The sequence below is a fragment of the Erinaceus europaeus genome, chromosome 11, assembly GCF_950295315.1.
Source record: "Erinaceus europaeus chromosome 11, mEriEur2.1, whole genome shotgun sequence".
Classification (NCBI taxonomy): domain Eukaryota; kingdom Metazoa; phylum Chordata; class Mammalia; order Eulipotyphla; family Erinaceidae; genus Erinaceus; species Erinaceus europaeus.
In genome coordinates, this window is record NC_080172.1 from 105,038,950 (window position 1) to 105,065,974 (window position 27,025).

The 27,025-nt window shown below is 40.1% G+C and overlaps 1 protein-coding gene and 1 long non-coding RNA gene across 10 annotated transcripts in view; one reads left to right on the forward strand and one right to left on the reverse strand.

Annotated features, from left to right (window-relative positions):
- The window catches only part of TTLL7 (tubulin tyrosine ligase like 7), a 160,559-nt gene extending 133,873 nt beyond the window's left edge, over nucleotides 1–26,686 (reverse strand). For 6 of the 8 annotated variants that reach the window (XR_009552641.1, XM_060202249.1, XM_060202247.1 and 3 more), the window contains exons 1-2: nucleotides 26,476–26,686; nucleotides 16,747–16,896 (exon numbers count right to left, since the gene is read on the reverse strand). The gene's annotated coding sequence lies outside the window, so the exon portion shown is untranslated. The remainder of the gene's footprint in view (nucleotides 1–16,746; nucleotides 16,897–26,475) is intronic. The other 2 variants (XM_060202248.1, XM_060202244.1) reach the window with 1 other exon arrangement.
- Nucleotides 25,497–27,025, forward strand: part of LOC132541436 (uncharacterized) — a 29,097-nt gene continuing 27,568 nt past the window's right edge. For both annotated transcript variants that reach the window (XR_009552644.1, XR_009552643.1), the window contains exon 1: nucleotides 25,497–26,377. This is a non-coding gene — a long non-coding RNA (uncharacterized LOC132541436). The remainder of the gene's footprint in view (nucleotides 26,378–27,025) is intronic.

The following is a 27,025-nucleotide window of genomic DNA, read 5'->3' on the forward strand; positions in this document are numbered from 1 at the left end:
GTTTTACTTAGCATAATCCCCCACCAGTTCATCCATGTTGTCACAAACAGGATCTCATCTTTTTCTGAGTAATAAGTAATCTGGTCTATATGTATACCAAATCTTTATTCTTTATACATGAGGCCTAAAATCTATAAAAGTGTATGTGTTACCAGATATCTACAAGTGGATTCCAGTGTCTAGCAAAGTGCACTTTCAGTTCTGCTCAATATGATTTGAATATTTACTATTAAATCTTACCTAGTATTTAAAATTATCCATATGTAAAATTCTGACTAGATAAAATACAAACTTTTACAATTTTAGTCAATTCACTTAAAAATTGGCATCTACAGGGGCCAGGTGGTTGCACACCTAGTTGAGCACACATGTTTACAATGTGCAAGGGCCCAGGTTCAAGCCCCTGGTCCCTACTTGGAGAGGGAAAAGCTTCATAAGCGGTGAAGCAGGGCTGCAGGTGTCTCTCTGTCTCTTCCTCTCTATCTCCCTCTCCAATTTCTGGCTGTCTCTATCCAATAATTAATAAAAAATAATTTTTAAAAAAACTGGCATGTAATTCTATTTTAAACTGGTTTTAATGTTCCTGCCACACTGCTGGCTGGTACTTATACTAACATTTTTTAAAGGTTTGTTCATCTCTTTATAGTCAATCTACTTAAATTAAAAAAATGTGCTTCCAGAAAAAAAAATGTCCTTATTAAGATTATAGAAAGGGGGCCAGAGAGATGTACCGACTAGGGTGCATGCCTTGTTATATGGGCAGCCCAAAGTTAAATAAATAAATGGGAATATGAGTGTCATGACATTGGGGGAAACTCCAGATATGATGTCTCTCCCCCATCTCTGTTTCTCTCTGTCTCTGTCTCTAAATCTGAATAAAAAAGAGGACCTGGGAAAAGGGAAATCACATAGATAAAGTTTTTTGGGGGGTAGGGGGTCAATTCATATAACCTAAATATAATGAAGGCATGAGCTTAGTGAGCTGTACTATTATAGAAACAACAGGTGAGGCACTCTCATAAAAAAAAAAAAAACTCAAAAGTACCGCTAGAATAAAATGAGGAATTGCAATTGCACAGATTATAGAGACTGTTCCCTGATTATCACATATATAAGAAAGTTTATCACTAGCATCTAAAAATATCTAAAATCATGATGCACTTCATACTCATTGTCAGACAGGTGGCAATCCTGACCTTACTATCATTTCCTGTACATATATCAAAATGCAAAACACCAGTGTCAAAGGCTGAGAGAATAACCTTAAGACTGCCAGTGAGGTAATCTTTAAGAAAGGTAGTATCACCAATTTTTTTTAAATGCTTATTTTATTTATTCCCTTTTGTTGCCCTTGTTTTATTGCTGTAGTCGTCGTTAAATAGGACAGAGAGAAATGGAGAGAGGAGGGGAAGACAGAGAGTGGAAGAGAAAGATAGACACCTGCAGACCTGCTTCACCGCCTGTGAAGTGACTCCCCTGCAGGTGGAGCCTGAGGTTCGAACTGGGATCCTTATGCTGGTTCTTGCTCTTTGCGCCACGGCCTGTGCTTAACCTGCTGCGCTAAAGCCCGACTCCCTTTTTTTTTTTTTTTTTTGCCTCAAGGGTTATTGCCGAGGCTCAGTGTCTACAGTGGGAATCCTCTGCTGCTGCAGACCATTTTTTTTCTCCTTTTGTTGCCCTTATTGTTTTATCATTGTTGTGGTTATTATTTTTGTTGTTGTTGCTGCTGCTATCGTTGGATAGGATAGAGAGACATGGAGAGAGGAGGGGAAGACAGAGAGGGGGAAAGAAGGATGAACACCAGCAGACCTGCTTCACTACCTGTGAAGCGATGCCCCTGCAGGTGGGGAGCCAGGAGCTTGAAACAAGATCCTTAATGCTGGTCCTTGTCCTTTGCTCCACATGTGCTTAACCTGCTGGGCTAACCCCCAACTCCCGGTATCACCAAATTTTGATGGCAAATACCATACTATTAGGAAAACATGATCAAATTAAACTATGAAGAAAAGATTCAAGAATCTGTCTTTGAATGTAAAAAAAAAAAAAAATGTAAGCAATGCCTTAGTCTATTTAACTGATATTTCCTTTACATATGTGTGTAAGTGATATGATAATTTTAGTGGTCTTTAAATGATTCTTATAATACTGTAGTACTGAGATAACTCTGATTGTTGAAAGTGTTGTTGTTTTTTAAGTGAAATAACACTTTGTCTTACCGTGCATATTATCTTAACTGTGATTAAGAGAAAAAAGAAAAAAAAAAGGCAGTATCTTGGCTATCAGAATTTCCAGTGCATAGACGGTAATGAATTCGACTACTCTGATTTATTCTCTGCCAGCAGTTCTCAAACTCAGACATGATCAAAATATCAGAAAGGACCAGGGTTTCAAATTTCTGGTTCAAAGCAGCACAACTTAGGTCAGACCTTACTCTTTTGGTTGAGGCAGAGCTGAGCCAGCAGAATCAGTATCTGACGCTGCGCTGGCAAGGCAGTAATGGACTACCTCATAAGAGAGTCATTTCCAAGTTTAACACCAACAGTTTGACAACTGTACAAGACAAAAATGCTTCTGATTAGGAATCCAAAAGAGACAGTGAAACAAAGCATGCTCCAGAATTATAAAATCTGGAATAAGAAAGTACTATTCGGGTTTATTATGATCTAGCGAGGTTTTCTACTTGGGTTTCACTCAATATTACTTTCACCATTACAATTAAAATTGGGCACAGAACAGAGAACTTCCACTTTACTTCCAGTGAACTAAGGAGTTCAGTGATTGCTCTCAAAAGAACAACTACAATAAAGGCAACACTGCATGAATTTGTCAAAAAAAAAAATCACTTCAGGATAGTAAGAAAGAACTAAAGGCACATTAGAAAAAAAATGATGATGATGACGATGATGAATCTATGGTATTTACAATGAAAGTGACATTAGCTTGGAACCTTTCCCATATATCTCAACCTTCTTCCTTGGTCTATGTGGAATTGAATAAATGAGCTAGTAGGATTCATATGCAAATGTGACCATGTTTATTCATCTGTAAGGTATCGATTTGTGTATCACCTCAGAAAGATTACTCAAGGATAGCAGTACACAGACTCTCACACTGAAAACAAGAGAGATCAATTGATCAAAGACTAATATTATAATCTGAACAACTTCATTATCTGCTATAACCGTGAGTAATTTTATGAAGTAAATGTGAATGTGAAATTCAATCATTTGTTTTGTTTTTATTCCCTTTTTTTTAAGTCATTTTCAATTTTAGAAAGCTGCTTTTTTAAAAGATTTTATTTATTTATTTATTTATTTATTTATTAATGAGAAACATAGGAGGAGAGATAAAGAGCCAGCATCGACATCACTCTGGTACATGTGCTACAGGAGATTGAACTCGGGACCTCATGCTAGAGAGTCCAATGCTTTAATCCACTGCGCCACATCCCGGACCACTTTTATTCCCTTTTTGTTCCCCTTGTTGTTTTATTGTTATAGTTATTATTCTTGTCTGTCTTCATTGTTGGATAGGACAAAGAGAAATGGAAAGAGGGGAGGAAGACAGGGGAGAGAAAGACACCTCCAGACCTGCTTTACCACCTGTGAAGCGACTCCCCTGCAGGTGGGAAGCCAGGGGCTTGAACCAGGATATCTTCCGCCCGTCCTTGTGCTTTGCCACCACATCCACTTAACCTGCTGTGCTTCCACCTGACTACCTCAATCACATGTGATTGAAAGGAAAGAGAGGTCCAGGAGGAGACACAACAGAGGTAGAGCACCAGACTTCCATGCCCTGGGCTCTCAGGGTCACAGGGTCAAGTTCTAATTCCAATATATGCCAGAGATCTAGTGTGTCTCTGTCTGTCTCTATCTCTATCTCGTTCTCATACCCAGTAATCTGGAAATTGATGAAGGAAAATATCTAAAAAATAGAAGAGAGATAGTCATGTATATTGTTCTCATTACAGTGGTTTAGTAATTTATGATAAAAAAGGTTTTAAGTTGGAGTTCTTGAGAGCAAATCAACTTCCTTAAAGTACTATTATTATTTTTTAAATCTACTTCTGCCTACCTCAAACTGTTCTTACTGTTTTTTTAAATTTATGTACTTTTATTAGAAGTACTGATAATGTGACCATTCTTTTTTTTTCTCTCATCACTCCCATCACCAAAGGTCTGTGTCCCCATCCCCACCTCCACAGACAGACACTCTCCCATAATCTTAGATAGAGGCAAAATGTATTTTTCTTGATAAAGATACAGTCAAACAGATATTCAACATAAAACTTTATACTCAGAATGAAAATATTCTTAATGGCAATGATGAGAAGTAAGAAAAATATACTCAAGTAATTTTTCTCTGGATATAAAAAAAACTTCTGAGTACAGAAGGCATTCCATAAAAATTTCAGTAATTGGGGGGGGTTGGGCGGTAGCGCAGTGGGTTAAGCACACATGGCGCAAAGCACAAGGACTGGTCTAAGGATCCCAGTTCGAACCCCGGCTCCCCACCTTCTGGGAGGTCACTTCATGGGCGGTGAAGCAGGTCAGCAGGTGTCTATCTTTCTCTCCTCCTCTCTATCTCCCCTACTCTCTCGATTTCTCTCTGCCATATCCAAAAACATCAATGACAACAATAGCAATAACAACAATGGCAACAAGATGGGAAAAAATGACCTCCAGGAGCAGTGGATTCGTAGTGCAGGCACGGAGCCCCAGCAATAACCCTGGAGGCAATAAATAAATAAACAAACAAATAAATAAATTTTTCTGGAATTAAAAGTTTTAATAATAGATGCAAGGACTTCTTTTTTTTTTTCGCTGATCTTGGTCATCTTTTTCAGAGAAAGGAGAGGAGGAGGAAGAGGAGGAAGAAGAGGAGGAGGAACAGGAGGAAGAGGAGGAGGAAGAGGAGGAGGAAGAGGAGGAGGAAGAGGAGGGGGAAAAGGAAAAGGAGGAAGAGGAGGAGGAAGAGGAGGAGGAAAAGGAGGAAGAGGAGGAGGAAGCACAGCACCAAAGCATTTTCCCTACTGCAGTACTCCCATGGGATGCACCACAGGCTCCGGTCTGGATTGCAAGCACGGAAATCAAGTTCCCTTTCAAGTGAATTCCATCAACCCACTGCAAAGCTTTCTATTAAACATTACTACTTCAGTGACAGTAAAATAGCTCACTTTATAATAATACTTGAAAATAGTAACAAATGAAATTAAACTCAACATATTTACTAGTCTGCCTACTTTAGAACAGTCTATATATTTTTATTCTTGTTAAAGAAAATATCCTGAAAGACAAAAAAAAAAAAAAAAACCTGGAAAGAACAGCAAAAGCCTAAACTAAAATATCAAGTGTGCTCAGTGGTCTTGACTTGACAATTGTACTTTCTTTGGAATCAGTTTTGATAAAGACATACACACTTTTGAGGCACATTTGTGAACAAAAATGTACACAAAAGCATTATTTATACCTGAAGCTGAAAACAACCTAAATATGACCAATAGAAGAATTAAGTAGATTACAGTATTACTAAAGGATGATTGTATGCCCACTAAAATGGTTAATTTTCACTATTGTAGGAGGTCACTGATTGTCTGTAAAAGGAAACAAATGCTTCCTAATTAATTAAATAGCACCATTTATTTTACCATGCTGAATAAATGATTAACTTAAAAGACTTGGTTTAATTTAAGCCTAAACAAGTACACCTTTCATTAAAACTATACAAAGGTGAACTGGCAGCATTCACTGGCCACCTCAACTGGAATATTATATTCACCATCTATCTGCTTTATATGTTGTCTTTGATTTTTAAAAGCAAAATGACGTAGTCCAGCTGTAGCACAGCAGGTTAAGTGCACATGGCGCAAAGCACAAGGACCAGTCCCCGGCTCCTCACCTGCAGAGGAGTCGCTTCACAGGCGGTGAAGCAGGTCTGCAGGTGTCTATCTTTCTCTCCCCTCTGTCTTCCACTCCTCTCTCCATTTCTCTCTGCCCTATCCAACAAGGACACGACAATAACAACGACGACAACAACAACAATAACTACAACAATAAAAAAAGGGCAACAAAAGGGAATAAATAAATATAAAAAAGCAAAACGATAAAAATCAATTGTAAATCATAATCCAGGATGGATTTCACTAGCATTACTAATAAATCTCTTAAAAAATTATAATGTGGGCTACATCCAAGAGAGACTGATTCCTAGGTAATACATAATGTTTATGGTCACCTATTATATTTTTTGTTTACTTTGGTACTTGAAATATTTGCTGGATAATCTCTGATGTTAATGCTTCCTATAAATTGAAATGCAAGCTAACTGATCTCAGATTTCAGAAACTGAAACCAACACTCATACTGTCAAGTAAAAATAGCTATCAGTGAAGTTATAATACACGTTATATTTTGCAAAGTGCCATTCACATCCCAAAGTAGGGAAAATTAGGTGCACATAATACATACTGCAGCACTGCCCAGCCCCCTGCATCACTATTCAAGATGAACAGAAATAAAATTTTAAAAAATCTTAGCTGTGTTCCTTTCCTAATAAATGTGAGAATAGTTTTTTAAGTTCTAATTGCAGCTTGACCACACCTGGTTGAAGATACCAACAGCACATCCCAGTCAAAATTCCAGAAAGGAGTCAGATATTAAAATAACTACTTACACAAAAATAGATGCAGGGGGCTGGGCAGTGCTGCAGCGGTTGGGCGCACATGGCACAAAGCGCAAGGACCGGCATAAGGATCCCATTTCAAGCCCCCGGCTCCCCACCTACAGGGGAGTCGCTTCACAAGCGGTGAAGCAGATCTGCAGGTGTCTGTCTATCTTTCTCTCCCCCACTCTGTCTTCCCCTCCTCTCTCCATTTCTCTGTCCTATCCAACAACGACAGCAATATTAACAACAACAAGGGCAACAAAAGGAAAAAAATGGCATCCAGGGGCAGTGGATTCGTAGTGCAGGCACCGAGCCCCAGCAATGGCCCTGGAGGTAAAAAAAAACTAAAAAAAATAATAAAAATAGATGCAATTCTTCTTCACCTGCCTGCCTTTACCTAAAAACTCTGTCATGTTTCAGTTTCTCAGGTTGCTGACAGTGCAGGAAAGTGGTGTAGGAAAGGCTGCCATCACCGATGTGTTATAATACCAGTTACAACTACACTAGGCTGCCTCCTCAAGTATCCTTAGCTCCTAAGAAATTCTGAGAACTAATATAAAATGCAGATGATACAGAGTTGTGCATTCACTCACGAGGACTTCTGTAACAAGAGGGTGGATATTAATTCCACTGTACTTCTAGTCCTGGGGCACAGAGGAGGAGGAGGAGGCCTAGAAATGAAAGCGGTCTCTAGAACAATGGTTTCCATATTACAGGATTTAGGACAGAACAAGCACTAAATAGGCCACCATGTGAGTACAACAGAAAGGTATTAAAAAGGATGAAAAACCAAGTAGTACTCATCTTGTTTAGAAAAATGGATGGGTGATTATTTTTAGACATTAACAGAAATTACTAAACACTTACTAGACAGAAGCAAGAAAAAGATTTGGAATTCAAGAAATAATAGAAGATGCCAAAAAAAAAAAAAAAAAGATGCCAAGCAGTTCAGGGGTCTTGGTGGAGGTGGCTTGACTGAAAAATCTTGAATATGAGTCAGTGGACTTAAAATAATTAAAAAATAAAAAAGAAATTAAACACTTGATTATGAGGCACAAGAATTTAACTATATAGCCCATATACTAAATTCAGTCAATGCATGCTACTCAAATAAGGACAAAACACAGTCACCCTTCCCTTCTGTTTATATATTGTTTAAAGCTATTTTTGCTCTAAAAAAAGGCAGGATCATATAGGAATAGATACAGTAGAAATCATCTAGCCTTACACAGAAAAGCTTACTGACCTCTGAGCAAGGGTTCTTCTATGCAGTAGAAAGAGATAGACTGAACAGGGATAGAAAGGTTAGCTCTGGGGACCACGGTATAAAATGTATAAGTATGCCAACATTCATGTAAGAGAAGAGGCAGAATTGAAAAATAATAAGTCTTATTCTAAAGCAGGTAATAAGCAGTTGACTGCTGGCCTGCATATGTATCATTAATGGTTTCAGTCGCCCTCAGGAAATAAGTCTACAATAATAAAATTAACAACTACTACTGCTGTTGCCTCCTTCTATAGCCGTGACTAATATTGATATCATACGGCTTAATAAACACTTTCATCTGGATTTAGTCAATGCCATCACAAATTCAAAATATCAAAAACCAAACGTGATCCTGATATAATCTCTTCTACCAACATTTCCAAATCCTTCATCCTCAGAATATCTCTGAAGGACAGTATATTTATTTCCATTCTCTTCACCACACCACGTCAACTCCTTGCCACCACCAGCCCCTCACTTGGACCACTGCTCTAGGTTCTTGAGCTATTTAATAATAAATCACTTTTTGTTCCCTTCAATCCATTTTCTAGAGTGTGAATTCCAAACTGCAGACTGATGACAAAGTTTGTTTTGTTTTTTACTCCTCCATTTCCCTTTCTCTCACTACTCAAACTCAACAAAAGGGTTTAAAATCCTTTTGTGGTTTTTCAGTGCTCAGTTAATGAAATCCAAAAAAAAAAAAAAAACAACTTTCCAACACATTCAGATCCACATCCAACCCCCATCATATCATACCTACATAGAAAATTCTTTTTTTTTTTTTTGCCTCCAGGGTTATCACTGGGGCTCAGTGCCAGCACTATGAATCCACTGCTCCTGGAGGTTATTTTTCCCGTTTTGTTGCCCTTGTTATGGTTGTTCTAGCCGTTGTTGCTGTTGGATAGGACCGAGAGAAATCGAGAGAGGAGGGAAGACAGAGGAGTAGAGAAAGATAGACACCTGCAGACCTGCTTCATGGTTTGTGAAGCAACCTCCCTGCAGGTGGGGAGCTTGGGGCTCGAACCGGAATCCTTACGCCTATCTTTGGGCTTTGCGCCATGTACGCTTAACCCACTGTGCTACCACCCAGTCCCTGAAAATTATTTTCTAAATAATGAAGTTAATTTTTCAGAAGAAACTTAGAATAATATGGAAAAGAAAGAAGAACAATTAAAGGGGGGATATCTGAAGGTGAGAGGTGAGAATTAAACAATTTCTCAATTTTCCAAACAAATTTTTGGCATTTTTTTAGTCATATGGGAATTTACCATTTCATTGCCCTGTACAAAATATATACAGTCATTAGTCCTAAATAAATTACACTTTTTCTGCTGTCCCAAAGCCCATACGACACACCCTAGATTACTATTTTCAATCACAATAAACTCACAGTTTCATAATCTTAAAAGGATTTGGCAATGACAATAGTAGGATGTGACCACATAGCAGATAATCATACTGACAACCCACATTATAAAATCCAACTCAGTGATTTAGATGCTTCCCAAATTCTAGACTCCAACCCAAATGAACTATTTCCAGCTTGGGTTTTATCATCTTGGAATGTTTTGGGGAAAAAAAATTTTCCTTCAATCTAAGCCTACATTGAGAGAAAAATGTTCCTCCATTTTCTCCTAATAGTTCTCTTTGGGACTGTTTTATTGTTACTGAGTGAATTTAATCTTATACCTACAAAGGCTGACTAAACAAAAGACTAACAACTTCTCTGGGCTAACAATTCTCTAGTTTTCTTAATATCTTCAATAATAACGTTTTCAAAACTAAATTACCTGTAAAACTAAAAAGAAAAAAAAATCTAATCTTTCCCTCTGAAACCAGACTCCTAATCTTAGCAATGAATATTAGGTTGATGGCTATTGGTATAATAAGCATTTCATTGCTAGATGCACAGAGAAACCAAACTACCAACTTTTATTCAAAAAATTGCAATTATTTAGCTTATTTTACAAATTCTAACTCTATCACAATACACTTTTATGTTATTTATTTTTGTAAGTTATCAGTAGGAGGTAACTTTATAGATGAGAAAACTGAGACTCAAGGAAAAAAAATCACTAATTTGTCAAAGAGTTGGGCAGTTTTATTTAATTCTCAGAACTTTTGTACTATACCATGTTGCCTTCTGAATAAGTCATCAATTTCTTCAATCTCAAAATACTGCTGAGAAATAACCAAGTAGTTCCTTTGCAAATCTGCATACTGGGTATTAAAGGTATCTCCCTATAAATTCTGAGTTCTAGAACAGATTTTAACTGCCTTATTTTGAAATACAGGCCAGTACCAATAAAGGGCCATCAAATCACGTTAGAGAGATAATATATTGAAGCAAACACTCTTGCTCAAAAGGAAAGCATCAGACAGATAGACAGCCCTAACAACGTTATTTATGTACTTGCCTAGCTTGGCATAATCTGTGTCATTGGCACAAACTAGGCTATGTTTTTCTTTAAACCTGAAAGATCTCCTTTCTCTGCCTAGCACGCAAGCATAGTTTAATTGACCCATTCCTTTCCTTTTTTATTTTTTATTGATTTAATTATGATCAACAAGTCCACTGGACAAGAGGGGTGCAATTCCACACAGTTCCCACCACCAGAGTTCCGTATCCCATTCCCTCCATTGTAAGCTTTCCTATTCTTTATCCCTCTGGGAGTATGGACCCAGGATCATTATGGGGTGCAGAAAGTGGAAAGTGTGGCTTCTATAATTGCTTCTCCACTAGACATAGGCATTGGCAGGTTGATCCATATTCCCAGCCTGTTTCTGTGTTTCCCTAGTAGGGCAGGGCACTGGAGACATGGGATTCTGGAGACATGGGATTCCAGGACATGTTGGTGAGACCATCTGTCAGGTGACCAACAACAGGTGAATGGCTGAGAAAGTTGTGGTATATATACACAATGGAATACTAATTATAATAATAATTATTTTAATAATGAACCCACCGTCTCTGACCCATCCTAGACAGAGCCAGAAGTAGGTTAAGTGACATAAGTTAGAAAGAAAAAGACGATACAGGATAATTCCACTCATAAACAGAAGTTGAGAAAGAAGAACAGAAAGGGAAACACAAAGCAGAAACTGAGTTTGGAATATTGCACCAAAGTAAAAAAAAAAAACTCTGGGTAGATGGAGGCAGTCAATTTTCACCTTCTCTGTGGGGGTGTGGGGATAGGGACACAGAACTTTGGTGATAAGAATGGTGTTAATATACACTCCTATTAACTTATAGTCTTACAAATCACTAATCAGTATGAGAGGGGAAAAATAGATTGAATCTCTCCAACATTTTTATGAATAGACCCCAGCTCTGAGTATATAGTCCTTCAATCTAAGCACTTAAGATTTCAAATTGGTAACCTAATTGAATTTTAACTGTGGGCTTAAATTGTTAATACATTTCCAATAATGACTTTTCTTGGAAATATTAAATCACCTATAAACTTAGACCTCGGAGACCAGAAGCAACTGGTCTAGTCAGTATATAAGATACAGTTACTTGCAAGTAGCATTAAATGACATAAATCATGGTAAGGTCTTGTATGGTACAATAAATCCTAACGATGGGATTCACAAAGTAAACCTAATGTACAAATAACTTGGTTAGAATAATAATTATGTATCGCCTTCCTTTCCTTCTACCCCCACCCCAGGCAGAATTAACTGTCCTTCATATACTACAAAGCTACCATATTGCCTCACATCTTTAAAACGCTTAGACTGAAGTTCTTTATTCTAAGGGGTGCAGTCTCTCAATCTGAGTAATCACTGTATCTAGTAATTTCCAGTGAGTGTGGAAACAATATTCAAGTGTAAATAAAATAGAGCTAAAATTGACTTAGCACTAGAAGACAGTCATTTAAAATTATAATAGGATAGAAGTGAGAAGTGAAATGGGAAGAATGCCAAAGAACATGTTCTATATTAAAAAAAAAAAAAGATATATCTATTTCAGGAATCACAAAAATTCTGCCAGTCTTCCTGCAAATTTAGCTTTCCAAGTTTTTAGCTTAAAAGTTAAGCAGTTTTTTAAATGTGAAAAGGAAAGGTTTAAAAGAGGAAAGGAAAATCTCTATGTCCCCCTTTTGATTTCAAGTTTTTGGCCCTGGTCTTCTATTTAGTCAGCACTATATGCCTAGTGAGTAGTCAGTAACCAGCCATAGCTGGAGCTGACTGCTATTCAACATCGCTGATTCATCTAAGGAGAAACAGGCTACAGCATCTCCCATTCTGCTAATGTCCAAAAAGGGGACAGAATTGGTCATTAAGTATTTCCTCTTGAAGAACAGTCACAAGAACTGGTATAAACAAAACTCAGAGCTAGATAGCCTTGAATTTTAGTTTGACGTGACTCTCTGGGGTCAGAGAAGGGAGGGGATTGAACAAGTAGTAATTTGCAAAAACATACCGTTATCCCAAGACTAGACAACTTAACATATGTTTTTAATTTACAGCAGTACTTTTCTTACTCATGTAATTCCATTAACAAGAATTGTGTGATCCACCTCTACTTAAATATTGTTTTTACTTTGAATATAACCTCCTCCAGATAGCCTATCATGATGAATTACCTCTTTTCCTGATTTTAGCCCATCGGGTTTCATATAAGATCTAATTCATCTACCAAATATATAACTAAACATCATAGAGTCAGAAGAATAACCTTTCACCTAAATGAAATTTGAGGCAGTTACTTAAAGACCATCAGGATAAAAATATTGTATACTCCAGTCAGAAAAGGAGAGTGAGTTACAAATGTTCCCAGGGGACTATATAAACCACAGAATCTCTTCTTTCTCAGCTGCCCAGTCCACTTAGCTAATCCCCCAACCTGAAAGACATGCCTATCAAAGGAACCATAAACCACACCCTTAGACAAAACTCACCAGATACATTAGGATAGTCAGAGATAGAGAAAAAGAAAAAGGTCAGAGAAAGAGGAGAGGAGGAGGGAGGGACTTACAGAGAAGGGGGGCAGATGGGGAGAGAGTGGGGAGGGAGGTGTGGGGCCAGAGAGGAAAGGTCAGAAAAATTAGAAAAGAGTGAAATGAAGGCATAGAGTTGGAGGGGGGTAGGAAGGAGAAGGAAAGAGGAGAGAGGATATGGAAGGAAATGTTGGAAAATATAGCACATCTGCCAATCACCCTCCAAGCACTGGGGGTTTTGCACACTCCAGAAATTAAAACCTATTTGCCAAAAATCCAACTTTCATTATTGTACAGAAAACTACAAACCTCAACCATGACAATGAGACTAATAAATAAGTAGTCTAAACCTAGTATTTAGTGGCCAGGGAATTAACTCAGTGGTAGAGAGCAGAACTTGTTTAAACTTGCAGTTTAAGTTGCTATGGCATGTCCCATGCAGTGTCCAAATCAAACCTGCACCACAGTAACTTCTGTGCTTCTTTTTATTTTTCAATCTTTATTTATTTGATAGAGACAGCCGGAAATCAAGAAGAAGAGGGTTAGAGAAAGGGCGAGAGAAATTTAGACATCTGTATCACACTGCTTTACCACTTGTGAAACTTTCCTCCTGCAGGTGGGGGCTGGGGACTCAAACCCAGATCCTTGCACACGGTAACGTGCATTCAGCCAGGTGCACCACCACCCAGTTCCTTTCTTCTTCCTTTTACTCCTACTCTTACTCCTACTCCTACTCCTTCTCCTTTTTGTTTAAGGCCTATGTGTTTGGTTATTCATATACTATGAGAGAAGAGAAGGTAAGAAGGAGAAAAATGATCAGAGTACTGCTCAACCTTAGCCTAAGGTATTACCAGGGATGGAACCAGAGGCCTATGGGGACTCAGGCCTACACACTGGTGCTCTAATAAACTGAGCTATCGCCTCCATTCTTTTTAATTACTATAATTTTATCCCTCTGTTCAGCTAAAGAAAAATATGTCTAGGGCCCTTCTGGGAAATTGTGCAGATGCAGTCACATCTGCCATGTTGTCCCCTCAGGCTACTGCTAGTTCCCATGAGAGTTGGGACATTCTCGGAGTGCCTGTTTCGCCATGTTGTGCCCTCAGGGCATTGTCTATTTCCCCATGATATTTGGAGTGCTTTGGTTACTCCTCCCCCCTCCCATTCGCACGAGAGTTATTATCATATCCTGGAGTGCTATGGTTACTCCTCCCCCTTCCCATTCTCGTGAAAGCTGCTCCTATAAAAGCCCTTCTTCTTCCGCACCTCGCTCTCTTGCCAGCGCTCCACTTCGGTGTTCAGACGCAGGAAAGGTTACTGCATGAGGCGACCATTTTTGCTACCTCCAAGTAGCTCAGTCGGTAGAGCATGAGACTCTTAATCTCAGGGTCGTGGGTTCGTGCCCCACGTTGGGCGCCAGATGTTGTTGTATGCTGGCCACGGAGAAGAGAGAGAGGAGGTCCGGAGCAAAGAGGGAACACAAATCTTTATTTGTGCTGACACCTCAGAGTTGGGTGCTAGAGAACCAGGTTGGGCCACGTGGAGGTAGCGAAAATGGTCGCCTCATGCAGTAACCTTTCCTGTGTCTGAACACCGAAGTGGAGCGCTGGCAAGAGAGCGAGGTGCGGAAGAAGAAGGGCTTTTATAGGAGCAGCTTTTGCAAGAGTGGGAAGGAGGAGGAGTAACCATAGCACTCCAGGATAGGATAATAACTCTCGTGCGAATGGGAGGGGGGAGGAGTAACCAAAGCACTCCAAATATCATGGGGAAATAGACAATACCCTGAGGGCACAACATGGCGAAACAGGCACTCCGAGAATGTCCCGACTCTCGTGGGAACTAGCAGTAGCCTGAGGGGACAACATGGCAGATGTGACTGCATCTGCACAATTTCCCAGCAGGGCCCTATTCAATTTTTACTAAGTAATCAGTTATTAGACCCCAGTAATTCACTTTTTAATCTTCCTCAATAGAGACTTAACTGATGGGTTTAAAAAAAAAAAGTTAATAAAATATTTTGGTCTGAAGGAAAAAGTTGTGTTTCTTTACCAGAGAAGTGAAAATGGTTGTTTGCCTAGTCTCTTATTGCATAAGACTGTACTAGCTGAAATGAGCATTTGGAACCACATCCCATGAAAAATCTTGGGAGTTCCATGACCACTTTTCTGTGCATTGATCCAAAATCAGACTGACTTTGTAGATACTTTTTAAAATCGAAAGTCATTTTTTTATTATCTTATCTTAGAGCAGATGTGTGTCCTATTTAAGAACATGTATTTGCTTAATTCTTCCTATCTGTCATTCATCCCAGCAGATTATGAAATTCTGAAAATTATGAAATTCTTCTTTTGACTGGAAACAACAGCAGATAATCTTTAAGTTATTTTTAAAAGAAATGAATGGCACTGTTTTTACCATTCTTTGAATCTCTTTAATAAGTATCTTATGTATCTTAAGGGAGCCGGGAGTTGGTGTACCAGGTTAAGCACACATGGCAGGAAGCAAAAGGATCAGCAAAAGGATCCAGGTCCCCAACTCCCCACCTGCAGGGGGGTTGCTTCAGAGGTGGTGAAGCAGGTCTGCAGGTATCTTTCTCTCCCCGCCCCCCACTCCCCGCCCCCCACCTTCCCCTCCTCTCTCGATTTCTCTGTCTTATCCAACAACAACAGCAATAAAAATAATAACAACAAGGGCAATAAAATGGAGAGAATAGCCTCCAGGAGCAGTGGTTCATAGTGCAGGCACTGAGCCTTGAGACAGGAAGGAAAAAAAAAAACATTTTAAAAAAATAATTATCTGTGGTCCAGGAGGTGGCATAGTGGATAAAGCATTGGACTCTTAAGCATGAGGTCCTGAGTTCAATCCCCGGCAGCACAAATACCAGAATGATGTCTGGTTCTTCCTCTCTCTCTCTCTCTCTCTCTCTCTCTCTCTCTTCCTATCCCTCTCATTGATAAATAAAATATTTTTTAAAAAATAAGTATCTTACTTCAGTGGGCAGAGTAGATAGTGTAACGGTTATGCAATGGGACTCTCATACCTGAGACTCCAAAATCCTAGATTCAAACCCCAGCACCTCTATAAGCCAGAGCTGAGCAGTACTCAGTTTAAAAAAAAAAAAAGTCTAAATATCTTATCTCATAAAAGGCAGACTATCACATTTGTCCCTGCATTTAATCTGCTAAATTGTTCTAGCTAAAATATATGTACACATATACTTTTTAAAGAGCATCACAGAGATATATAGAAGAAAGTAAAGTCTATTTTAATAGCCTTTTCATATATTTATGAGTACCGGAATATGATGGTCAAATGCAAGTCCTGGTTTCTTATATATCTTGCAATATGGAATTTGAAATTATCTTTAAGATTTCCATTTTCTATTACATTAAAATCTACTGCTAGGGGTTGAGGGTGGCACATTAAGTAAAGCAAATGTCACCATGCACAAGGCCCCAGGAAGGGGAGGGGTACACTTTACAAGCAGTGAAGCAGCGATGCAGGTAGCTCTCATTCTCTCTCCCACTCTAGCCCTGACCTCAATTTTTCTCTATCACTATGCAAAAGAGAAAAACAAAATGACCACTAGGAGCACTGGTTTGGTCATAGGCACCAAGCTCCAGGAATAACCCTGGTAGCAATAAAGTTTTTTTTTTAATTAAAAGAAAAACTGTTGGTCTAGTTTATACTTGGAATAGAACACGAATCCACACACAACTTTGTAAAATTATGCATTCTGCATGCAGAATGTTGGTTTCCTCAGGCAGGCATACTTGGATACATCTCATTCTCAATAGCAAATAATTAAGTGATTTCATCAGAGAAGTTCTTAAAGTTCACAAGTTTTCTAAAATTGCGATGTTCACTTACAAGATCAAATTTGGTCGTTGGCAACAAATATTGTCAGTAGTTTTCTTTGAAGTTCACTCTGTTCATTGTCAAGAGAAATACCTGCCAAACACCCAAGTTGAAAATACCATGATTTATCTTTCAGTTTTTCTTTCAAGTCAAATTGACAGTCTGTGAAATAAAAAAGAAAAGCAGTTATTTCAGGTAGCAACTTGAAAAGACACCCAATGAATTTGTCCATGAAATACCATATTTGGATAAATGCATCAGATTCCCTTATGCATTCTTTCCATTAAGCAATGTAGGAAGAGATCATGTATTCTGAATCCAGAGCAGGATTATAAAGGCCCACTTCCACCTGCTAATCTTCTACAAATACCAATTACCACCCAGGAAATTATCCAGAAGACAACAAAGGATTCTAAAATCAACAAGGGAAGAAGTAAGACTGGCATGGGACATGGAAGTGAAGTGCTATCTTACTATTTGTTACTATTTGTTACTATTTGTTGCTATTTGTTGTCTTAATCTGCATCTACCTGACAACCGATTGCTTTGAAGTGATCTCACTCATGGACAGAAGCTGAGAAACAAGAACAGAAGGGGAAACACAAAGCAGAACTTGGGCTGGGTTTGGTGTATTGCACCAAAGTAAAAAAAAGCAGGGGTGGGGTCAGGGGCCTGCAGGTCCTGGAGTATGATGGTGAGGGAAGAACTAGACTAGGGGTGAGAGAGTTTAGCAGAAAACTGAGAAACTGGTATCTGCGTTCATTTCTAATCTTACTGTGGTTTTGCATGCAGACATTGCCTTTCTTTTTCCTCTCCAGTTTGTTTCCCTATTTTTAAAATGATGGTACTACTATCTGCAGATCTTTGGGGTTCTAGATTAAGAGATAATTAGTAAATAAATAATATCTTGAAAGTGGTCAAATCGAATGCTATGTGAAAATTTCCTCATCTGCTGTCATGTAAATTAAGCTGATTATAAAAAGCATTCAATTACCATGTTTTCTCTCCATAGAGTAGCTGGCACTTCTTGGTTAACTACAGCCTGACTGATTCTAAATATAAACAGAGATGTGTGCTAAAATTATTTGCCCTGATTTTACAGCATCTGCCACGAGTGTCACACCTGGTCTTAAGTATTTTGAACAACTGAGTTTAAATAATGGCAAAGACAGAATCACACATGAAAATTTCCCCCCATCAAATGCAATGTTTCAAAGTAAAGCCACAGCTGCTAGCATGCCCCTACCAATGCTTCACATACATGGGGTGCGGGGGGGGGGGGGGGAGGGATATACTGCAAAACCAGTCAAGTCTAGTATTAGAACCACAACAGTTAAAGCAGACCTTGCACAGAATGTGAATCTCCTATGGAAGACAGTACTACATAAAAGGAGAAGTATGCCCAAATAGCTTTAAAATTCTAACCCAGCAAAGAACCTTAACATCATCTTGAAACTATTATCTGATTATAGCTGCAGATCTAACTGCCAAATCTACAAATGCTCAATTTACAAAAAAGGATGGATGGAAGGAAGGAAGGAAATAGGGGAGGAAGTGGGGAGGGGACTGGAGGGGCGAGGAGGGATGAAGAAGCAAGGGGAGGATTCAACCTGTGTGGCTGGGGAGGTGGCTTGCTTGTAGATTACAGGGTTTGTATGGTTGAGGTCCCAAGCACAGTTCCCCAGCACCACACACAAAGTAGTGCTCTGGTTCATTCCCTCCCCCTGCTTATGAAATAAATGATTTTTTTAAATCAACTTCACTGCAAATATACTAATGAAAGAGTGGAAAGGGGGGAGAATTAACAATAACAAAAAGCCCTCCTGCCATCTTGTGTTAGCTGTGGCACCAGTCAGACTATAAAGTAGTCAGTACAAGACAGAAATGTTCAAAATAGGGGCCAGGTGGTGATGCATCTGGTTAAGTGTACACCTTACAGTGCCCAAGGACACAGGTTCAAGCCCTAGCTCCCACCTGCCAGGAGAAAAAGATTTACAAGTAGTGAAGCAGGGTTGCAGGTGTCTCTATGTCTCTATCTCCCTTCCCCTCTCAATATCTCTCTGTCTCTATCTATGCAATAATAAATAAATAAAAAGATTTTTTTAAAAAAAGAAAGAAAATGTTCAAAATAATCCTTTGTCAAACAGGTTCTACTTTACATTGGTAAGCAGAGGGACAAAAATAACAGCAGTTTGGAAGTTTGGAGGCAGTTTGGTGCAACAACACAATTAAGAAAACTCAAATGTGGATGGTTCAGTCACCATAGCCAGTGAATCAACAACATCATCTATACCAGTAAAAAGAAATTCTCAGAGACCTTTAGGTCATCCCCAGAGAAAAGCTAGTGACACCTTGACCACTTAACTCTGAATCTCCAAAGAAACCAAAGGGACATCGGTCAACCCAGTTGTTTGCCAGAATCAGAGGGGAAGATACCACCCTTCGTCCCAGAATCTAAATTATCGTACCACCATGGCTCTGTCCCTTACTGTGTGTGCTATGGGGTGGTGTTACTAGGTAAAAAAGTCACATGGGAACTAACAGAAATAAGAAAGAGTGAAGAATAAATCGGCAATACTATTTAAATTTATATATTTTTTAATATTTATTTATTTATTCCCTTTTATTGCCCTTGTTTTATTGCTGTAGTTACTATCGATGTCATTGTTGTTGGATAGGACAGAGAGAAATGGAGAGAGGAGGGGAAGACAGAGAAGAGGAGAGAAAGATAGACACCTGCAGACCTGCTTCACCGCCTATGAAGCGACTCCCCTGCAGGTGGGGAGCCGGGGGTAAATTTATATTTTTAACAAGCTGCATACACAGTAGCAGGAGCTAGGATGTGAGTTCCAACTCCCAGTCCCCACCTGCAGAGAGAAGATTCAGGAGCAGCGAAGCAGTGCAGCCGGTATCTCTTTCACTCCCCTCCCTCCCCTCTCGATTTTTCCCTGTCCTATCAAATAAAAAGTAAACACAGTCTTAAAAATTCTTTGAAATAATGCAAACTTTTAACTTACTGATCCTTAACCCTGTGGGAACTGTTGGCTAAATTTACTTAAACATGCTATTTTCAGTAACAGGTTCCAACTAAGCTCAGGACAAATTCTGTCCCAAGTAATCCAACTCGCTCAATATTCAGCTTCCACCAGAACTCAGGCATGAGTCCTAATGGCTGGGGTGGGCTCTTTTTTGGTTTGTAACGTGATGTCTCAGTTTACTCTGTCTCTTTCTCAGTTTCACAAAACTGGAAGCTATATTATGAGTGTTTACCTGCCTACTTGTGCTAATGAGGTCCACTCATATTCCTTATCCCTCCCCACACACATACACACACACACACACACACACACACACACACATACACACTAGTTCCCTAAATAACTTAAAGACCTTCCTGCCACAAAGGTTTTGCACATTTTATTCCCAAGGACGATGGGGAGGGACCTGAAGGAAGTTCAGGGGAGAGAGCTGGGGGGAGGGGGGGAGGCAAGTTAGTAAACAAACCTCTTTAGCACCTGTTGATAACAAGGAGATAAGAGCGTGTCAAATGTCCCTATAACTGATGGGGACAGAAGACTGAAGACAGTCTTCTCCAAAAGTAGAATATCCTTTATTGGAGGAGCACTGGGGATGAAGGAAGAGAAACCATCTGATAGACCAGAGAAGACTCTGTAAACACTGTAAACATCCCATTGGACACTATTCTCAAAAATCTTCTCTGGCAGTAAGTCTGTGTGGTTTTTGTTTGTTTGCTTGCTTGCTTGCTAGTTTGTTTTGGAGTTTTGTTTTGTTTTGTTTTGTTTTGTTTGGGCAGGGGGGTAGACTATGGATCCTGAAGGGGTGTTTTCAATGTCCATCACACTCCCTGATGTCTGATTTTTTTTTCCTTATTAACTGGGAAGAGGTCCAGAATTTTGGTCCTCACCTAAGTGGCTTGTGCAAGTGTACCATCTACCATCAAGATATTAAACCGCAGACCTGGGGATCAGGAAAATTTTAAAAATTAAAGTTTGATGGAGGCAGATCATGTGGGGGATGGGTTGGATGCTGGAGAGGTGGGGATAGCTATTGAAGTTCACAAATACAATACTAGGACCAAAAATTATTGCTTATTCGCATCAAACCTGTTCTCCAAATTTATTTATATATTGTCAATGGCCTCTACTGCCTGCCCTTAGAAAGTTCAGAGTCCTGGGGACCAGGCAGTAGTGGACCAGGTTAAGGGCACATAGTATAAAGTGCAAGGACTAGCTCAGAGATCCAGGTTCAAGCCCCCCAGACTCCCCCATCTGCGGGGAGGGGGGGGTGTCACTTTGCAAGCAATGAAGCAGGTGTGCAGGTATCTATCTTTCTCTCCCCCACTCTGTCTTCCCCTCCTCTCTCATGTTTTTTTTTGTCCTATCCAGCAACAATGAAGAAAAAAAAAAAAAAGATGGCCACCAGGAGCAGTGGATTCATAGTGCAGGCACCAAGCTCTAGCAATAACCCTGGAGGCAGAAAGGAAGGAAGGAAGAAAGGAAGAAAGAAAGAAGGAAAGAAAGGCAGAAAGAAAAAGTTCAGAACCCCTGTAATATATCTAGTCTTTCTGATGAAAAGGTATTGCCTGAGAGAGTTTGATCTGAGGTATAGTCAATAAGACTTAGTGCCACTAATTATAAATATGTTATACTTAACTCATAATGTGCCAAAGAAAACATATAGAATTCAGCAGTTTCAAAACTTGCTAAATACCCCTATAATTTTCTTTCTTTCTTTTTCTTTTTTTTTCCTCCAGGGTTATTGCTGGGCTCGGTGCCTGCACCATGAATCCACCGCTCCTGGGGGCCATTTATCCCCCTTTCGTTGCCGCTTCGTTGTGGTTATTATTATTATTACCATTGTTGATGTTGTTCGTTGTTGGATAGGACAGAGAGAAATGGAGAGAGGAGGGGAAGACAGAGAGGGGGAGAGAAAGATAGACACCTGCAGACTGCTTCACCGCCTGTGAAGCGACTCCCCTGCAGGTGGGGAGGCGGGGGCTCGAACCGGAATCCTTATGCCGGTCCTTGCGCTTTGCACCACATGCGCTTATCCCACTGCATCACCGCCAGACCCCCCCCCATAGTTTTCTATTAATAGTACCATAAACCATTATTAAATAGCTAACAAAAATGAATTTAAAAAATTAATTTAAAAGGAGAAATTCTCACTAGTAGAGGTAGATAGCATAATGGTTATGCAAAAGACTCTCCTGCCTGAGGTTCCAAAGTCCCAGGATCAATCCCCCACACCACCATAAGCCAGGCAGTGGCACACATGGTTAAGCACACACGTTACAGTGTGCTAGGACACAGGTTCAAGCCCCTGCTCCCTACCTGCAGGGGAAAAGCTTCAGGAGTGGTGAAGCAGGCCTATAGGTATCTCTCTGTCTCTCTCTTCTCTGTCTCCCCCTCCTCTCTCAATTTTTCTCTGTCTCTATCCAATAATAAATAAAATGTAAAAATAAATCCTCCATTCGCATGCAGTACAGTATTTCAAATTAAAGCTTTTTCCTTCATAAAAGAAGTCAATCCAACAATTCATACCTTTGAACCTCAAAACGTTATATCTGAGACTCTATCCTAAAGTTATCCCAAGTTTTTTAAATATAGAAAAAATAAACAAATAAAAGTGTTATCATCAATACTACCATGACAGTAAGGAATAGATAGGAACTGATGATGCATCTTTTTTTACAGAAGGAGCAGGGAAAGAGTATAGTGGTGTGTAGAGGACCACCAGCATATGAGAGGTCTCAGGTTCAATCCCTAATCCCACCAACAATCTCGGCTGAATTGTACTTTTGTTAAAAAAAAAAATTAAAAAATAAATAGTATGCATCTAAATGTAAATGTTCACTGTTTAATTAAGTAAAAACTTAATTTATAAAATCTTAAAGAAAAATATATTGGAAATAACATATACACATGATTAAAGCTACGCACAGAAAAAAGAGGAGGAAATAAATTAGAATTCTAACCATATTTATCTTTGGTAAGACTATTGCAATATTTTCCCTTTTATATGCTAAATTGACCATGATTCAATAATGGAGCAGGCAAGTCTAAAAAGTAAGAGTTAGAAGTGAGAGAGGGGGAACCTTCTGGAAAGAAAAAAAATTCAACTTACAAAGTAAACTTTTCTTGAGTCTAATTGACAGCAAGCCCTTTTAATAGCAGTACCTAGGAAGTATGTCAATTCCTGGAAGCACATGGAATGAGCAGCATGGAGATTCTGAGTAAGACTAACCAAAGAGAAACTTCACCTGCTTAGGAATCTACATTAGTTCCTTCCAATTAGCAGATTAAGAAAAGATTTCACTGTCTGATATTCCAGGTTGTTCATAATTTATAACTGTATATCCAAACAGTGTATGAGCACTGTTTTGACTTAAGCTCTTTGTGTGACTCTTCTATCTATCAAAATCCTTCCAATCTCTCAGAAAGTGAATTAATTCACTACCATCTCTGCAGATGCACATCTTCTGATGCCCCCAGACACTGCTTTTATTTTTTTAAGGTCTTGAGAAAACAATTAAGTCTGCACCACCTTTTTCGATGTTAAGTATCCCCTCAGCTAGTCATTAGGACTCAAGGAGTTAGATAACAAACAAAAGTAGTCATACATTAGATAACATATGCATACAGAGAGAGAGATTATTTCAAAAACAGACTGCATTATAATCATTATCTTAAGTGATGTTATCTAAGTATGTTTGCCATTGTTTAAAATGTTCCGGTTGACTCTCCACTATTTCAACATGCACTTTCATTTTCAATAGTACTGGTGTGACATTTTTGCTTATGTGTTCAATATTCATTCACCAACTCTGGTTGTTCCCCTTGGTATTACACAGAATGTTCTATAAATGTCTCACTAAGGTTCAGGTTCTAGTATACAGTCATATAAATAACCAAATGAAATGACCTTCTAAGAATCAAACTGAAACCCATCAAAGACCTCTACTTTTTTTTATAGCCCCCAACTATAAACAGAAATGTGTGTCTCCATTTTATGGCCTTACTTAAGCAATGAGTTTTAGTCTACCAATAGTCCCATTAGCTTAAAAAGGTATTCTCCAATGCAAATGGTTCGATACTTTTAAAATGATGGACTAAAATGACTATATTCCTGTGAGCCATCAAGTACATTTCCATTACTTAGAGATAATGAGCATGTGTTCTACGGCAAACTGACTCCTAAGATACCAACAAGAGTTGCAAATCTTAATAGAAAACACATAAATCATAAATGAAAGCAAATCAAAAGACAAATCAAGGAAAAAGAAAAATCTAGCATCCTTTATTTATTTATTTATTTTTACCAGAGCACTGTTCAGCTCTGGTTTATGGCAGTGCAGGGGATTGAGCCTGGGGCTTGAGGAGCCTCAGACATGAGAGTCTGTTTGCATAGCCATTATGCTATCTACCCCCCACCCCAGCATCCTTTATCTTTACAAAAGGAGCATACAGACCAGGTGGTGGCACACCTGGTTAAGGGCTCATATAAGAGTGCACAAGGACCCAGGCTCAAGACCCCAGTTCCCACCTGGAAGGTGAAAGCTTCACAAGTGGTGAAGCAGGGCTACAGGTGTCTCTCTGTCTCTCTCCCTCTCTGTCTCTCCCAGCCCTCTCAATTTCTGGCTGTCTCTATCCAATAAGTAAAGATAATACAAAAAGAAGCAAACAAGGTCAATATAGCTGTTGACTCTCAATATCAGGACACAAGCAAATCAATCAAGTTTTCCATTGTCCAGAACTACATTTTGCTATATCACACATAAGTATAAAAAATGGAAGTATATTAACACTCAAGGGCCAACGCTTGTTCCTATTCTAACACTCTCTAGCTATAAACTTTCTCTCTGTTTCAGCTCTTTGGTGTTGCTATATCAAGCCACAGAGTCCTGGTGAATCAAATAACATTCCTAGTCTAGGTTTTATCTGTTACCCTTTCATGAGGTATAGTTCAGTCAAACAGCCCATGGATGAAAAAACTGTTCTAACAGAGAAAGTTTCTCTAACATTTAAAATAAAAACAAAACTACTGGGAGTCGGGTGGGGGTGCAGCAGGTTAAGTGCAGGTAGCGCAAAGCGCAAGGACCAGCATAAGGATCTTGGTTGGAGCTCCCTCCCACCTTCCCACCTGCAGGGGGGTCACTTCACAGGTGGTGAAGTATGTCTGCAGGTGTCTATCTTTTTCTTTTCCTCCTGTCTTCCCCTCCTCTCTCCATTTCTCTCTGTCCTATCCAACAACACTGACATGAATAACAACAACAATAATGACTACAACAGTAAAACAAAAAGGGCAACAAAAGGGAATAAATATTTTTTAAAAACTATTTCCAGATTTTTTTAACTTTCCTAACCAATTACCCCAACACTTGAAAGTATCCACCATAAAACACTGCCAAAAAGGAAACATCTGCTCTTCTGACCTAACTGTCCTCACTGGTGTTGTCCAGATACTGCTTTCTGGCATAAGATTTCTAATAAAAGGATTTTTCTTTTCACGTGATTCCAAGAATGCTCTTACTTGAATACTAAAAGAGCAGTAACTCCATATACAATAAATTATTTTTAGTAAAAAAAAAAAAATTGCTGGAGCTGTTGTTCGAGGTTATTTCTATGAAAACTGAAGGTATGTTTAGTTTAATAAACACATTTAGTCACATTACTCCTTATCATAGTGCAAAGTCCATGGATTCTGGTGTCAGAGAGACTTGCATTCAAACTCCTCTTTTGTGATCTTGAATAGGTCAAGTCAATTTCCCTGCTTCTCACTTTGCACACTTGTTTCTGGATCGTTATGACGATTTACTGGGATGTGTATATATGTACTTGACTCTCAAAAGTATCATTTCCTACCTCTCTTTAATCTTTTCCTCCTATGCCAGGACCAATCAAACCCATCCTGAAAACAAAACAACTTGGATAGAGCATCTTTGTCACACATTAGTGGAGGCAATGCCCATTGAATGGATGAAAGCATGAATTCCTTATCCCCAGGAGCCAGAAGTAAAGAAGCCGAGAAATACCAACAAGGGCCCTTAGATTTCAATCGCACGTGTGGGAAAAAAAAAAAAAAAAAAAAGAATCATTAATCTGGCACACTTGCAAGACTGTACTGCACACTTACAGAGATGTGTACCAGGATGTCTAAAAAGGACGGAATTAATAGACTCAATCTGCAGGCAGCCTCAGACTTCACCCCTCGACCCCACCCGCCTGGGAGGTTCTTAAGAAGCCCAGAAACTGCGGTGAGAGCAGCCCCCCCACATCACACACACACACCATCACACACACACACGCCATCACACACACACACACCATCACACACACACACCATCACACACACACACCATCACACACACACACACACCATCTCACACACACACACACCATCACACACACACACACACACACACACACACACACACACACACACACACACACACACACACACACACACCACCCGAACCCAGCACCACCACCACCCCTTCCCTTATTTTGCCCAACCCTCCCGGGGCACGAATGGTGCTGAATCACTACCAGCACTACCAGCAGCAGCTCCGGGTTCTGCGGCTCCCTAGGGGACAAAGTCCTCAAAACAGCGACCCTCCCAGGTGAGGTTGGAGACTTCAGGGTGGGAGAGGAGGGAAGAAGGGGGTCCGGGAAGATCGGGAAGAGAGAGACAGACAGACAGAAAGACAGACTGACTCACCAGGGTGAAGACAGCGCAGTCCGCTCCTCGCCTCCCAGTTCCCAACGTTGGATCCGCGACCTTCCTTCCGCGCTTCCCGGCTCCCAGCAAGCGGCTGCCCCCAGGCTGGGCAGCGGGTGCCTGCGGTCCAAGTCTACCCCCCCCCCACCCCGCCCTCCGCCCTCCCACCACCCGGGAAGCCTCGGCTCAGGCTCCACCACCCGACCCGAAGCAGCTGGAGCAGCAGTCGCTGCCGAAGGGGGTGGTGGCTACGGGCGGGATAGACCATTCGCGGGCTGCGGCCGGGGGTGCGCTGGGCGCGGCGCGGCGCGGCGCGGAGCGGGGCCGACACCGAGAGCGCTTAGGGTGGGCGCCAATTGGGAGCAATCAAGGACGAGGCGGGGGCGGGGGGTCCTCCGCACTCTGCGCTGGGAGGGCTTAGGTCCCCCAGGGGCCCACTGAGGCACAGCTGCATTTCCTCGTTGTTTACTAAGGGTCGTCCTGTGGCTTTTCCGGGCGCCCCCCCCCCCACCTCCTCCTGGCTTGCCTTGGTCCTGCGCGGGGCTTCTTT